General features: G+C 39.7%; 1 protein-coding gene across 3 annotated transcripts in view; it reads right to left on the bottom strand.

Moving 5' to 3' along the window:
• The window catches only part of LMNTD1 (lamin tail domain containing 1), a 442,400-nt gene that overhangs the window by 413,911 nt on the left and 11,721 nt on the right, over positions 1 to 16,768 (bottom strand). For all 3 annotated transcript variants that reach the window (XM_060305881.2, XM_060305879.1, XM_060305878.1), the window contains exon 3: positions 5,377 to 5,436. The gene's annotated coding sequence lies outside the window, so the exon portion shown is untranslated. The remainder of the gene's footprint in view (positions 1 to 5,376; positions 5,437 to 16,768) is intronic.

The following is a 16,768-nucleotide window of genomic DNA, read 5'->3' as shown; positions in this document are numbered from 1 at the left end:
CATTTTTTGGTCACACAGCATGGCTTGTGGGATCTTAGTTCCCCGACCAGGGATTGAACCTGAACCTGGGCCCCAGCAGTGAAAGCACAGAGCCCTAACCACTGGACTGCCAGGGAATTCCCCTGGATATTCTATTCTTAAACAGACTGTACAACAAAAAAGCCAAGTTTATTGCCCAGCTAAATAACTTTGATATTAAAAAAACAATAATGCCATTACCTACACATACACAATAGGCAGAACAATTTAAATCAAGTAACAAATAGGCACTAACTATGATATCTAGCCTCAAAATTAAAAATTCAATTGTATGTCAATAGCTGTATAAACACAAGAAGATCAAGTTGATTTATTTATTAATTTGTCTGTTTGATTATTTATAAGATAACCTCTTTGGGGTGTGGCCAAGATGGCAGAGTAGGAAGACTCTGAGCCCACCTCCTCCCATGGGCACACCAAAATTACAACTACTTACAGAATAAAAATCTATGAGAACGACCTGAAGATTAGCAGAAAAGATCTTCCACAACTGAAGACATAAAGAAGGAACCACACCAAGACAGATAGGAGTGGCAGAGATGCAGTATAGTCAGGACCAACACCCCCGGATCAGCGACCCTAAAGGGAAGAATATCACAACTGCAGAAGTCCTCCCCAAAGAGCGAAGGGTCCAAGCCCTACATCAGGCTCCCCAGTCCAGAGGTTATGCACAAAAAAGACGAGCCCCCAGAACATCTGGCTTTGAAGGCCATTAGGAAACAAAGACTCCACTTTTAAAGGGTGCAAAAGAGTTTCACATGCTCTGAGTATGAGCAAAGAGGCAGTAGTTTGAAAGTAGCCTGGGTTAGACCTACTTGCTTATCTCAGAGAGACTGCCAGAGAGGCAGGAGGTAACTGGGACTCCGCCTGAGAACAGAGACTCTGATGGCAGCCAATTTTGGAGCTCGATCTACCTTGATGACACCTGCACTGGCAAGCACCATTTTGGAATCCTCCCTCTGGCCTAATAGGTGCTGGAGCTTAAGCTGCCCACCAGTGGGTCCACAGCCACTGCAAGAGACAGAACCTCACAGCCAACTGAGCCAAAGGCAAACCCCAACTACCAGCACGCCCAAAGTAATCGACCCCACCACAACAAATAAACCCATGCAGCCCACATATGGGGCACCCCTAAAGCATATCATTATGGTGACCACAAGAAAGCATGCTGATGGGCCCCAAAGGACATCTCCTATATAAGGCCACTTCTCCAATATCAGAAGACATAACCACCTACTTAATACATAGAAATAAACACAAAGAATTAGACAAAATGAGGAGACAGAGGAATATGTTCCAAATGAAGGAACAAGACAAAAACCTCAGAAAAAGAATGAAGTGGAGATAAGCAATCTACCTGCTTGATTAATGATGGTCATGATGGTCATGATTAAAGGTGCTCACCAAAGTTAGGAGAAGAATGGATGAACACAGTGAGAATTTCAACAAAAGAGTTAGAAAGCATAAAGCAGTACCAAACAGAGCTGAAGAATACAATAACTGAAATAAAAAATACACTAGCAGGAATCAACAGTAGATAGATGATACAGAGGAATGGGTCAACAAACAGGAAGACAGAGTAGTAGAAATCACCCAAGTTGAACAGGAAAAAAAAAGAATTTAAAAAAATGAACCCAGTTTAAGAGATCTCAGGGACAACCTCAACTATACTAACATTCACATTATAGGGGTCCAAAAAGGGGCAGAAAACTTATCTGAAGAAATAAGAGATGAAAACTTCCCTAACTTGGAAAGGAAACAGATATCCAGGTTCAAGAAGGACAGAGTCCCCAACAAGATGAATCCAAAGAGGTCCAAAGCAAGACATATTATAATTAAAATGACAAAAATTAAATATAGAGAATATTAAAATCAGCAAGGGAAAAGAAATTAGTTACATACAAGCATACTCCCATAAGGCTATTAGCTGACTTTTCAGCAGAAACTGCAAGCCAGAGGGAGTGGTATGATACATTGAAAGGAAAATCCTAAAACCAAGAACATTTTACCTGGCATATTATTCAGATGTAAAAGACAAATAAAGAATTTTATACACAAGCAAAAGTTAAAAGAGTTCATCACTAAACTAGTCTTACATAAAATGTTTAAAGGGGCTCTTCTAAGCAGAAAAGGTTACAACTAGAAATATGACAATTATGAAAGACAAAAGTCTCATTGGTAAAGGCAAATATACAGTACAGGTGATATATCAACCAAGTATAAAGCTAGTAGGAAGGTTAAAAGACAAAAATAGTAAACTTATCTATATCCACAATAACTAGTTAAGGGACACACAAAACCAAAAGATGTAAAATACAATGTCAAAAACATTAAACATGGAGGGTGGGTAAAAATATAGGGTTTTTAGAATGCATTCAAACTTAAGAGATCAATTTAGAATAATCATATATAAGATATTCATCAAATCACAAGAAGAAAAGAACAATAACAAACTGAAAAAAATTCACAAAATGGCAATAAGCACATACCTATCAATAATTACTTTAGGGCTTCCCTGGTGGCGCAGTGGTTGAGAGTCCGCCTGCCAATGCAGGGGACACGGGTTCGTGCCCCGGTCTGGGAAGATCCCACACGCCATGGAGCGGCTAGGCCCGTGAGCCATGGCCACTGAGCCTGCGCGTCTGGAGCCTGTGCTCCACAACAGGAGAGGCCACAACAGTGAGAGGCCTGTGTACCACAAAAAAAAAAAAAAATCCTCAACAAAATACTAGGAAAGTGAATTCAGCAGTACATTAAAATGATCATACACCATGATCAAGTGGGATTTATCCACAAATCAATATCCACAAATCAACCTATGTGATACACCACATTAACAAATAGAAGAATAAAAATCATATGATTATCTCAATAGATGAAGAAAAAGCTTTGGACAAAATTCAACATCAATTTTATGATAAAAACTCTCAACAATGTAGGCATACAAGGAACATACCTCAACATAACAGAGGTCATATATGACAAACCCACTGCCAACATCATACTCAATGACGAATAGCTGAAATCATTTCCTCTAAGATCAGGAATAAGACAAGGATGCCCACTCTCACTACTTTTACTCAACATAGTATTGGAAGTCCTAGCCACAGCAATCAGACAAGAAAAAGCAATAAAAAGAATCCAAATTGGAAAGGAGGAAGTAAAACTGTCACTGTTTACAGATGACATGATACTATATATAGAAAATTCTAAAGATGGCACCCCAAAACTAGTAGAACTCATCAATAAATTCAGTAAAGTTGCAGGATACAAAATTAATATACAGAAATCTGTGGCATTTCTATACGCTAATAATGAACTGTTGGAAAGAGAAATTAAGAAAACAATCTCATTTACAATTGCATCAAAAAGAATAAAATTCCTAGGAGTAAATCTAACCACTGAGGTAAAAGACTTGTACTCTGAAAACTATCAGACATTGATGAAAGAAACTGAAGAGGATACAAACAAATGGAAAGATACACTCTGCTCATGGATTGGAAGAATTAATATTGTTAAAGTGACTATACTACCCTATGTAATCTACAGACTCAGTGCAATCCCAATGGCATTTTTCACAGAACTAGAACAAACAATTCTAAAATTTGTGTGGAAACACAAAAGACCTCTAATAGCCAAAGCGACCTTGAGAAAGAACAATGCTGGAGGTATCACAATCCCTGGTTTCAAACTACACTACAAAGTTACAATAATCAAAACAGTATGGTACTGGCAGAAAAACAGACACATAGATCAATGGAACAGAATAGAGACCCCAGAAAGAAACCAAAGTTCATATGGTCAATTAATCTACAACAAAGGAGGCAAAAATATACAACTGGGAAAAGACAGACTCTTAAATAAATGTTGTTGGGAAAACTGGACAGCTACATGCAAAAGCATCAAACTGGACTACTTTTTCACACCATATACAAAAATAAACTCAAGATGGATTAAAGACTTAAATGTAAGACCTGAAACCATAAAAGTCCTTTTAAAAAAAAACCCATAGTAAGTAATTTCTTTGACATTGGATTTAGCAATATATTTTTTTGATCTGTCTCCTCAGGCAAGCAAAACAAAAATAAAAAAATAAACAAATGGGACAATATCAAACTAAAAGCTTTCGCTTAGTGAAAGAAATTGCCAATAAAATGAAAAGGCAGCCTACTGAGTGTAAGAAGGTATTTGCAACTGATATATGTGATAATGGGTAATACCTGAAATACACAAAGAACCCATACAACTCAACATCAAACAAACCAGCAACCTGATTCGAAAATGGGCAGAGGACCTGAACAGCCATTTTTCCAAAGGAGGTATGCAAATGACCAACACACATATGAAAAGATGCTCAACAACTCAAATCATCAGGGAAATGCAAATCAAAACCACAATGAGATACCATCTCACACCTGTCAGAATGGCTATCATCCAAAAAAGACAACAAATAACAAGTGTTGGCGAAGATATGGTGGAAAAGGAACCCTGTGCACTGTAAATTGATGCAGCCACTATGGAAAACAGTTTGCAGTTTCCTCAACAAATTAAAAATAAAACTACCATATGATCCAGAAATTTCACTTCTGGGTATTTTCCCAAAGAAAACCAAAACACTAATTCCAAAAGATATATGAACCCCAATGTCCATTGCAGCATCATTTAAAATAGCCAAGATATGGAAGCAACCTAAGTGTCCATGGATGGATGAATGGATAAAGAAGATGTGCTACACACACACACACACACACACACACACACACACACACACACACACACAATGGAATATTACTCACCCATTAAAAATGAAATCTTGCCATTTGTGACAACATGGATGACTCTAGAGGGCATTTTGCTAAGTGAAATAAATCAGACAGGAAAAGAAAAATACTGTCTGATCTCACTTATATGTGGACTCTAAAAAACAAAACAAACAAAGCAAAATGAAAACAGACTCATAGATACAGAGAACAGATGGATGGTTGCTAGAGCAGAGGCAGGTGGAGGGCTGGGTGAAACAGGTGAAGGGAATTAACAGTATAAATCTCTAGTTACAAAATGAATAACCCACAGGGATATAATATACAGCATAAGGAATATGATCAATAATATTGTAGTAACTTTGAATGGGGACAGATGGTACTTGACTTACCGTGGTGTTCATTTTGTAATATATATGCAAATGTCAAATTACAATGTAGTATACCTGAAACTAACACAATATTTTACATCAACTATATTTAAATTTTTAAAAAGATAACTTCTTTTCAAAAGATTTTAGTTGCTTACAACAGAGGGCCTGCAGAATCTGTATCAAAATGAAATACAAAAACTTACCATGTTAGACCTGTGGCAGGTTCGGACATGAAGAGGAAGCTGCTTGCTTTCCAGAGTTCTCTGAAAAAGCAAAAGAATGCCCATGATATCTAGTAGTTGACTCCAAGGGAGCTTAAAAAGACAAAAGGAAACTTCTTTATGAAAGAGTTAAGTGCTATCATCAGGAATGCGGGTAGGAGTGCAGGAATAAAATTTGAATAAATAAATAAATGGCAAGAAAAACTGGCAGAGACTATGCATCTTTGAACTTCAAATTAACATTTGTCATAAGCTTCAAAAGAGTCCTAAACTCTTCACTGTCCAAAACCTCCTGGCCGTCACTAAAACACTTCATGAGGCCGGTGAAGTAATATATTTCACAGGTTCTGTAACACTTAGAAGACCAAGAAAGAACAAACCATCCTGATCTTTAGGTAAATATGGCATCATCTGCAAGTAGAACATAATCAGATTTATTTGATGGTCAAACCCTTCAGAGCTGCAAATAATTTACTGTGTTTTATTAAATTTATTTTCTTCATATTTTGAAAAGAAGAAAATAGTACACTGGCGTGTGTGTGTGTTCGTGCTTCTGTGTCTATGTGGAAAATAGCAAGGTTGGCTAATGGAAGAAGAGCATAAAAGACTTTTTTGCAAAATCAACTGAAGGTGTCTACAGTGACTACTTTAAAAGTATGATCATCTTTAAAAAAAATTTTTTAACAGTTTAAAACATTATGAAAGAGAAAGAAAATTCAGACCAAGGGAAAAAGAGATAATGTAAGCATGCCAACTCTGAGAATTGTTGGAGTTGCCATGGTTATTTCAAATCTGCTTTGAGCTTCCTAGCAGCCAGGACAATGGGCTCACTGAATTACAAAGCTTTGTTACTGGAATAAGAAAATATTCTAGTTCCTCAGAAAAAGAAAGGCTTTCCTTGATTTTAAATTCCAAAGGTATCTCTCATGTGAAGAAAAAGAATACGGTATAATATAGTATATACTATCTTCAATTGGATTTTTATTGCTAACATCAAATGATTGTTTAAAGCACTGCTGCTTATTGAAGGCATTTCTGGGAGGTCTAAGGAATCCCCACTAAACATACAGCCCTCCCATGCTCTAGAAATATCACTGTTCTCTGGAGAACACATTAGGATCTTCATGGTACACCTAAGTGAATATATTTTTCCACTTGATTGTATCCTGTCATATAAACATAATCAATAGAATCAACTGTCAAAAAATTCATTGATTAGTTTTTTAGATGAACACAGGAACTAAGGCTCTGAAAGTTGGAAAGGATTTCAGAGAGCTCTTGGTCCAATAATAAATTATAGCAGCTAATGTCACAAAAGGCATCTCTGACAATCAGTATAGGAATTTGGCATGCAGGCTGTCATGGACAGTTGGATCACTCTCTCACAAGCCCATCTATCTACTCCACTGCTGTAGACAGTTGTTTTATTATGTTATGCTGAAAACTACTGGACTGTAATTTCCACCCGCTTTTTTTTTTTTTTTTTTTTGCGGTACACGGGCCTCTCACTGTTATGGCCTCTCCCGTTGCGGAGCACAGGCTCCAGATGCGCAGGCTCAGCGGCCATGGCTCACGGGCCCAGCCGGTCCGTGGCATGTGGGATCTTCCCGGACCGGGGCACGAACCCGCGTCCCCTGCATTGGCAGGCGGACTCTCAACCACTGCGCCACCAGGGAAGCCCTCCACCCGCTTTTAAAGTCTGTCCTCCAGATCAACTGAGCAGCTCTCAAGTATAAGAAGACACTTTTGCTTTACCACTTCCGTCTTACCTTCCCTAAGCTAAACATCTTCAGTTTATGCTATTCGTCCATTTAAAATGATGCTGATTACTTTAAAAGTCATATAACACTTTAAATTTTTTTCAGTGCTTTGTATACATGACCTCATTTTTACCCTTACATCTATGAATGCTCTACAACAGGTATTTTAATCATGAGAACAATAACTGGCCCCTAGATCATACCACTGATTTATGGCAGAATGTAGACTAGAAGCTTGGCCTCTTCATTTTCCTCCTATCTCTGTGTTTAAACGATCAGTTTACTACACTGAACACTCATTAACCGCAGTGAATATTCAAGAGAAGAAAGTCTGAAGACATTTTACTCATGTTAAGAAAATAATCAGGAAGACTCATTTATGGTAACTAATACTTGTAAATTTACAATTTTTCCAAGTGTTAAGAATTTTATATAGGTGTTTGGAACTTCTGAAAGAGATATTTTTAAAGTTTTTCTCTCGTTTTTAGCTAAAATTTTGACGAAACTACAGGTCTGAGTTCAGGTTCATGTTTAGGTTTGAGTTCAGGTTTAAGTTTGCTGATTATCCCAACCATAAAATAATAAAACTAATATAAACCCTCTGGTTTGCCAAATAAAAATAGAATTCTTTGAGTAATAAAAATGTGTGAAGGTTCTAGGACTTTATGTACTTCAGTCAGTTCAGATACCATTCTCCTGCTGTTATTTTTTCCTATATTCATTTTCATCCACTCAATTATTGAGTTCCTGGGCATCTTCTGCTTTCTCTTTTGTGTTCCTAGCAAGAATTATCGGAATTCAAACATTTTCCCTTAAACAGCAACAACAAAAATCCACTGAACACATAAAACTTCACCTGTTGGGGTAAAATCCTCAAGGGCCCTAGAACTATATATACGGTACTCAAAGGCACAGAAGCAGCAGTCGTTAATGGTCTGTAATTAAAATCTCAGCTTTAAAATGTGCCTCCAGGGGCATTTCAACAAAGTCCAACTTAAAGAACTTTCACTGTGCCAAGGAGGTGCGCTACTAAGCACGAGCACATTGGAAAGTCAAGTGGTGAGAGCCCACCCTCATCCACTGTAGGAGGCCGTGTGCATCACTGCGGGAACTCCCGGAGCGCAAGCTGACACGGCAGCGACAGGGCAGAAGGAGAACTGAAGAGGCTCTGCACTTCTACGGACATGGAGCACAAACCTCTGAGGATGTGATGAATTGAGACTAATAGCAGGTTGAACTACTGGAAATATTAGTCTGATTGCACATTGTTTAAGTAGAATGAGCCTGCTCTTCAGTGTCTTTTTTCCTTTCCAAATGTGTCCAAATGTCAATTTGAGCCATTTTCCTAAGGAACAAACTAAATGGCCATCAGAATATAGAAAACGAAAACGAGTCAAAATGGCCACAGAGAGAAGCAGACTCGGAAGCCACGTGTGAAATTTAGATCAACCAGCCTCTGCTCGGGATACTGACCCAGCCACCAGCCAGGCCCACTTCCAGTGTTTAGTCTTGCAGGCAATCCCCTGTCATTGGGCACCAGTAATTCAAGTTACCATGCTACCAAAATACGGCATTGGTTCCTTCATCCTGCATCTTCCTGGGATTCTTTACTACTCCTCAATCTTGGTCGTGCTTTCTTTCTAGAAGTGACAAAACCATATATATTTGGCTGCGCAGTGTGGCACACGGGATCTTAGTTCCCTAACCAGGGATCAAACCCGTGCCCTCTGCAGTGGAAGCGCCACAGCCTTAACCACCAGACTGCCAGGGAAGTCCCAACAGAATCGTTGAAACGGAGCAGGCTTTAGAGGGAAATAGTCTGCTTTTATGCTAGGTTCGCCTACTTACAGGGAAAGGATGTTTATTCCAGGCTCCTGATGTTTTTCCTTGCATCTAGAGAGACCTCAGCTCATGTAACATTCCCAACCTCTTTACTCTTTTACCACTCTGCCTCAGAGAATGAAAAGCAAATTATGTGAATGGTAACTTTGAGAAGAGTAAATAGGGCTTGCTAAGCTCAGCCCCTGCCGTGCTCTCCTTCCTTGAGGAATGGCCACAGTAATGCCCATATTCATGTCTTATCTTCCATGTTGGAAATTTTCCAAGGGGAGGGCCCCACAGGAGGAGACATGTCCACCTGGCCTGGCCCGATAGACCGGTCTGTTTCTGACCAGCAGCACTGGGAAGCCCACAGCTGCTGCACTCCTAAGCCACATCATCTCTCCCAGCCTGAATCAGTAATAAGTATGGTACTCTGATCTCCATCTTGCTCCTTGTCTATCTCTTAAGTGGCTTGGAGCTCAGGACCATGTTTTAACTGTGTTGACCTTGCAAAGCTATTTTACTACAGTCATCATTATCCACTCACATTTGTCAAGTTTTTGAACATCTTTTTCCTCTTCTGGATGTTATTTTACCTACCTGGCAGGAATGTGAATGTAAAGTGCCTAGCACAGGGCTTGGCCTTCAATTAAAGTTTACCTTCCTTTGCTTTTTTTAATTTTAATTTAGTCATCACCTGTTGTCTTGATTCCTTCTTCCCTTTAATTTCCTCCAATAAATTGGCTTCTTCTGTCTTGCATCATTGTCTTCCACACTTTCTTATTTCTTCTTTCTGTCTCTAGGCACTGCCCTAAATCAACCTAAATTTAGTTCTTAAAGTGTGGTCCCAGAACCAGTAGCGTCAGCATCTTTTGGGAATTTGGTGGAAAGGAAACTCTCAGGCCCTATCCCAGATCTGCTGAATCAGAAACTGTTGGTGGGGGGCTAGCAATTTGTATTTTTACAAGCCCTCCAGGTAATTCTGATGCATGGTCAAGGCTCAGAAGCAGAGGCCAACGTCATTCAGTTTCTGCTCAGTTCCATGATTTGTCTCTGCCCACATACTTTTCTTTTTGTGCCTTACTCTCTTTGTGATTACCAACCATTTTGTTTGGTATCATTATCCATTGTTTCATACCTGAAAGCCCTGATACCCTCCATCTCCATCCAGAAAGGGGGGGAAAAGGGTGACCATTTGGCCCTCAAATGATTTAAAATTAGGATCTATGGTCTCTTTTATACAGATTTTTTTGGTCCACCCCAAATTATTATACCTAACTTATTGAAAATTTAGGCAACTCAGTTTGTTTTAATTTAGTTTACCAAGTTTTCATTTTCGAAGCCACTGTATAACATAAACCCACTCACAAATCTGCAAGCCTTTGCTCTGTGTTTTGTTTTTAACGGGTAAATAGAAAATCTCCTACCACAGGAAACTACAGGTAGCACTGAAAAAAACTGGTTTTCACAGCACTGGTTTCCGAACAACTTGAAAAGCATCAAGCAACTCAATTATCCTAAAATTGTCATCCAATTTGCTTCTCTGTGGGAAAGCTAGTATTCTTATGTCATGAAGACCAAGAAATTATTTGCTTTCTGGAATATGTGAATATTTTCCTTCCTACCACTGCCGAATCTCTGAAAGAATATCTAGGGGCAGCAAGGATGGGATGGGCATTGGGACCAGGGGCAAGGGGAGAAGAGGTAAATGGGAGCTGAGAAAAAAAAAAAGATGCTTTTCATTTCAAATGACCCCCAAATGTCACTATTTAATTTGATGAATAAGTTTTAAAATTATCCTTTAGTAAATTTTAGCTAAGTCTAGGTACTTCAAATAATTGGATGGTTCAGGTACTTATTAACTTTCCTCCTTCCATTCCTCAAATATTGATGCAAATTAATTTTCAATCAACAAAATTTATAGACATGCATGAGTCTATAATAAATTAGTGTTCATGTGCAACATTTTGGGGAAATGTCATTCTTTCTCATGCCATTCATTGGGATGCATTTTGAGGGGAAGCAAGTCAACCACTTAAGTTGTAATGAAAAGCATTTAGTATTTATTAGTGTGTAGGAGTCTTGTTCTCAAAGGAGCATTTCACAGCTATTATTCATTCAATCTCAGTTCCCCTGGGAGGGAGGGAAAGGGTGCCCAGTGAGACAGTCCATGAGTTGAGTCATTGTTCAGATCCATTCCAAAGGACTACTCAGTTTCAACTAAACCCCTTAGGTTCAAGTTAAGATTCTCTGGCTAAGGCTTTTCTCTGTGATCTACTCCCACTGGAAACAGCTCAGACATCACTTATCTGGCCTCCGATCACCTTCCCCCTACAAGACCCTGGGACGCATACAGGGACAAGAAACCTTGAGGAACAAGAGCCTTCCAGGATAAAGCAGCTGCATCTTCAGATTTCTTCTGAGATTCCCATAGTCCCCATGACAGCCAGATCTTACACCTTATTTTCAATATTCCAAGATCTTTCATTTGGTGATAGTGATGATAGAAGTCCTCCTTTCTGATTTTATCTTCATTGATTTCTATCTTTTGTACTTCCTTCACCTTACAGAAATGACACTTCTGTCTCATTTCTTTCTTAAGTCTTCTTTCTAATCCTAGCTAGTCAAGTTCCCTCTGGTTTCCCTTGCTCTACCAACCAGTCTGGACTCCAGGACGAGTTGCTTCAACACTGTCTTCTTGAACAGTCCTTCCACGTGTTACCTTTTCTGGAGTCTTTCATGTTAATCTTAGCCTCTTTCAACTTCTTTTCCATCTCCACACCTAAGCTACCAAACTTTGGGGAAAGACTCCAAAACCATATCAAATACTTTTCCTCAGCAGTCCTTTCAGACACTCCAGTGGACTTTGTACAGCTTCACGCATGATGGTTACTGGTTTACCCCCCTAAAATGCCCCGTTGTTATTCCAGCTTCCTTATTCTATATAGTTAACCTCGCCACTTAATGTTATCACGTCCTTTTTGGCCTCCCCCTTCAAATTTTCTTTGTGTGTCCACTCTTTTCTTCCTCATTGTTCCAGAGGGAGCTGTGCCCCTTCTATATTCAATTTAGGCATCCCTTCAACCTTTTCTCCATTCCTTTCCTCAGCTCTCTGTCTCCTCTCTTCATCTCCATCTCTTGAATGCTTCTGTTAGGCCTACAAACACTCTCAGTATTCTATGAAAAACAACAAGCAAGGAAGCAGACAAATGTTGGTCTCCTTTCCAGGGCAAATCTATTTGCTCCTGGACCTCTTGAAAACTGGCAAATGCCGCACTGTTTCATAGAAATCTCTTTCTTGGGGGCCACCAATGACCTCTAGTCACCAAATCCAATGAACTGTTTTATCTCCAGTTTACCTGATCTCTCTGACATGTCTGCTGTCACCAACTCACTCCTTGCTTGGCTTTTGGGACACCCACCGTGTTCTACCTGTGCCTTCTTTCCTCCCTTCAGGGATTCCTTCCTCTCCCAACTTATCGAAGTCATCTTCCACAGGTGCTTTCTCCAGACCTCTTTTCTCGAATCTCTTCTTGACTTCCTCAACTCCCACATTTTAAACTACTGCTTCTTGTGGATTATTCCAAAAATCTAAATTCCAACTGCCATTGGACATGTCTACCTTGAACATTCTAGAGGAAGGTTTGCAAAACTAATTCTATAAAGGACAGCTAGTAAATGTGTTAGGCTTTGCAGGCTGTACGGTCTCTGTCATGACTGCTGAACTCTCGCTGTTGTGGTGTGAAGGCAGCCACAACACATAAATGGAAGGGTGTGTCTGTGTTTCAATAAAACTTTATTTACAGACACTAACATTTGAATTTCATAGAATTTTCATGTATTACGAAATACTCTTCTTCTTCGGAATTTTAAAAAATCATTTAAAAATGGAGAAGTCTTTCTTAGCTCTTAACAAAACAGGCAGCAGGCTGGATTTGGCCCTCCGACCAGCTGGCCCATCCCAGAGGCATTGCCACAGTCACATGCTCCTCAGCCATTTACTCCTCCTTCCCCATTGTGATACTGTTTCCTCTTTAAGGCTGTCTTTATTTTTGCCTTAAGTTAAGAGTTGTGTGCCGTGTAATTTCCTGCAGGTACAGACTTCTTCTAGAGTGGGCTTAGGAAAAACAAATATTAATAAAGTATTCCCATGTTCAGATAAGGAAGCTGAGGCCCAGCTTGGATCTGTCGTAGAGTTGAGTAGCACTAAAGCCAGCATTAGACGACTCTTTGGACCAAGACTCTAGATGAATTGTCACACAGCGGTCAGTTACTATAATGTGGGTATATATATATATATACATTAAAGCAACTTCATTTATTTATTTTATTTATTTTTTGGCTGCGTTGGGTCTTCGTTGCTATGTGCGGGCTTTTTCTAGTTGTGGCGAGCGGGGGCTACTCTTCGTTGTGGTGCGCGGGCTTCTCATTGCAGTGGCTTCTCTTGTTGCAGAGCACAGGCTGTAGGTGCGCAGGCTTCAGTAGTTGCAGCACGTGGGCTCAGGAGTTGTGGCTCACGGGCTCTACAGCACAGGCTCAGTAGCTGTGACGCACAGGCTTAGTTGCTCCGCGGCATGTGGGATCTTCCCAGGCCAGGGATCGAACCCGTGTCCCCTGCATTGACAGGCAGATTCTTAACCACTGCACCACCAGGGAAGTCTCTGTGGGTTTATTTTATTTATTTATTTATTTTTGCGGTATGCTGGCCTCTCACTGTTGTGGCCTCTCCCGTCGCGGAACACAGGCTCCGGACGCGCAGGCTCAGTGGCCATGGCTCACGGGCCCAGTCACTCCGCGGCATGTGGGATCTTCCCAGACCGGGGCACGAACCCTTGTCCCCTGCATCAGCTGGCGGACTCTCAACCACTGCGCCACCAGGGAAGCCCTGTGGGTTTATATTTTTAAACACAGAAACCGAGAAGTAGAAAACCTAAGAACCTTGATTCTTTTCAGACCTATGATCCATATTGCATTCTATCCCATACTGCATTATATCCATATTGCATTCTATCCCCCTTACAGAACGCTATAAGCACGTTCTCTCGTCAGTCTGACAGCTGGTTATGTCAGGCAGCCAGGAACTGGTGGAAGAGGGGAAGCAATGTTTACTAGAGCGAACTGACACAGATGTCCGTTTAAGGTTGAAGTCGACATCATCGTATGAGTAAAGAAGATCTAGATTACAAGTATCATAATCTCGATACTGGCAGACAGAGTTAAAGTCCAGTATTGCATTTAAAGAAAAAAAAAGTGGGACTTCCCTGGCGATCCAGTGGTTAAGACTCCCCGCTTCGACTGCAGGGGGTGTGGGTTTGATCCCTGGTCCAGGAACTAAGATCTTGCAAGCTGTGCAGCGTGGCCAAACAAAACAAAAGAAAATTTTTTAAAAAATAAAGTGAGATGAATTTGCTACTAGTTAAAAATATGTACAGAGAGAATGGATTATTTTCCTGTAGCTAATGCCTATTTTATCCTCTTAAATGTTTTGTCTCAGAATTCACCCAGAGTTCTGAGTTCTACGAAGAATACTGTAATATTCACTTAGTTTTTTTAATGTTATTAAGGTCGTAGATTCTTTCATAACCCCTTTTCCTACCTCTCCCGTTTTAGGATTTTGAGGAATGAATTCATCCCTACTTCGTTCAGGGCTTAGATGTTTGTTTTTTTAGCCATGGGCCAATTTGGCACTATTTATTTTAACTTTCATATTTTAGATTATCTTGTTAATATATATTCCAATGGAAGATCTTTACGAAAAACCTAAATTACAAATGTTACTTTACTTTGTGAGAAAAACAAAGCAACCAACAAATACACAAGAATATTCAGCAAAGAAGTACCATTAGATACGACACCAGTTGTGGTATAAAAAATAAACCATGAATATGTGTGTGATTCTACCCTCATTCCAATTTATAATTTTTTTTGAAATTCAATGATGTTAACCTTGCTTTATTCTTCTTTCACTATTGTATTATAAAGTGACCCTGGAAGAATTTTGTTTCTTGAGACTGCATTTGATCATAAGCAGAATTTGGCCCTAATTAAAATGGGATTATCATGGGATACTATATCAAAGAAATGTGCTTCTGAGGTGGGTGTTCTTTTACTTGTTTTCCTTTAATAGATATAATGCAGGCCAGAACATATTACCCCTTTCAAATAACAACTCTTTGGAAAACATGTCTGGCTTTGGTAAACAGACTTTTATGTTTGAATGGAGGATTAAATTAGCCTTATCCATTTCTTAATATATAGAGAAATACACTAGCAGAATCAAAACCAAAATGTCTAGAGTTTTGTTTTTGGAAGAAAATTACTTTTTGCTTATGTAGTTTTTGATTATTCAGTATATTTTGGTAAAATACTTTACCAAATAATTTTTGTAGTAGTTTTATAGAGTAGGCTAAGCTGCTGTAAGAAAAAGCGCCCCAAAATGCAGTGGCTCGAAGCACAGTGAAGTGTGTTTGTCTCCCAGGTAACAGTGCAAGACAAGTGTCCCAGCTTGGTGGGCAGTTCTTCTCCAGCCAGTCACTGGGGACCCAGGCTGGCAATAACTCTGCCATCCACAGCTGGCTTGCAGGGTCGCTCTGGTCTAGGTGGCTACGTGGGGGAAAGAGAGGGAGTCTCAGGCCAGGGAGATCCTCTTAAGCAGATGAGGCAGAAGTTCCTCGAGTCACTTGTACTCGTATTCCATTGGCAAGTACCCACTCCCATGGCCACACCTAGCTACAAGGCAGACTGGAAAATACAGTCTCTCCATGTGCCCAGGAAGAGGGGAAAAACAGAAACGGCGTACAACTGCAGTCTCCGCATATCTCTGGTTATGAAAAATTATGAATTACCAACAACATGCATTTCAAGGTCTCTAGAACGTTATACAAAACACAATAAAATGTAAGAAATAAACAGGTTAATTTTTTTCTATTATGAAAATATTCAACAAGGTAAAAACCAAGTCAGCTCTCTTTGATTTTATGTCACCACGTCAAAAAGATTTTTTTTTGTACCAAACACAGAGAGGAAATATCCAACTTAAAATAAATCATGTCCTAAAAGCTGGGAATTCATTTTCTCATAGAAACAATTTTCTAAAAGTGGCCAGGTTCCAAAATTACTTCAAAAGGGCTCATTTACCTCCTGTTGTACATCTGCATTGAAAAGGCAGTGGAACGCAACACAGTAGTGTAGCACTCAAAACGTGAGCTAGAAATAATTTTTTTTAATATTTTTAATATGGAAATTATGTTTAATTAGAGAAGGACGAGGTGAGGGCCGTGGGGAGTGGGAAATGAATACTTTAATGCAAAGTCAAAGCGAACTTTCAGACGTATTCTGGCAGTGGTTCTTCAGTTTGAAAACACACCAAAATGTGTTTTCCTCCTTCGAGGTTAATCATAAGTGAAATGAATATGCTTATCAGCCATGCATTACAGGTAGATTTCTGGAACAAAATGGGAGGGAGAATATAATGAACAAGGTGTAGGATGAGAGAAGTCTATAAGGTAACCAAGAAAGAGAAGGGAAGGGAGGAAAAATCTCACATGCTCATGTCTCTAGTCTACAAGGTATAAAGAAAGAGCTAAACAGAGGGAAAGACAAAGATGAGGGTGGAAGACAGGAACCAAGACTGACATAGGCATGATCTCTCGGGGGGAAGGATGGGGACAACTTGGGATTGAGTCTTCCCTGACCCCATCTCCAGGAATTTGATTACTGACTGCAGTGAGGGTCTCAGATTAGAAGAGGCAGCATGCGAGCAACCATGGCTAGAGAAAGAATGTCGCGAGCTA

This window comes from Globicephala melas, chromosome 10 (assembly GCF_963455315.2).
Source record: "Globicephala melas chromosome 10, mGloMel1.2, whole genome shotgun sequence".
NCBI lineage: Eukaryota > Metazoa > Chordata > Mammalia > Artiodactyla > Delphinidae > Globicephala > Globicephala melas.
The sequence above is the reverse complement of the archived record's forward strand: the minus strand, read 5'-3'. Positions and strand labels throughout refer to the sequence as shown.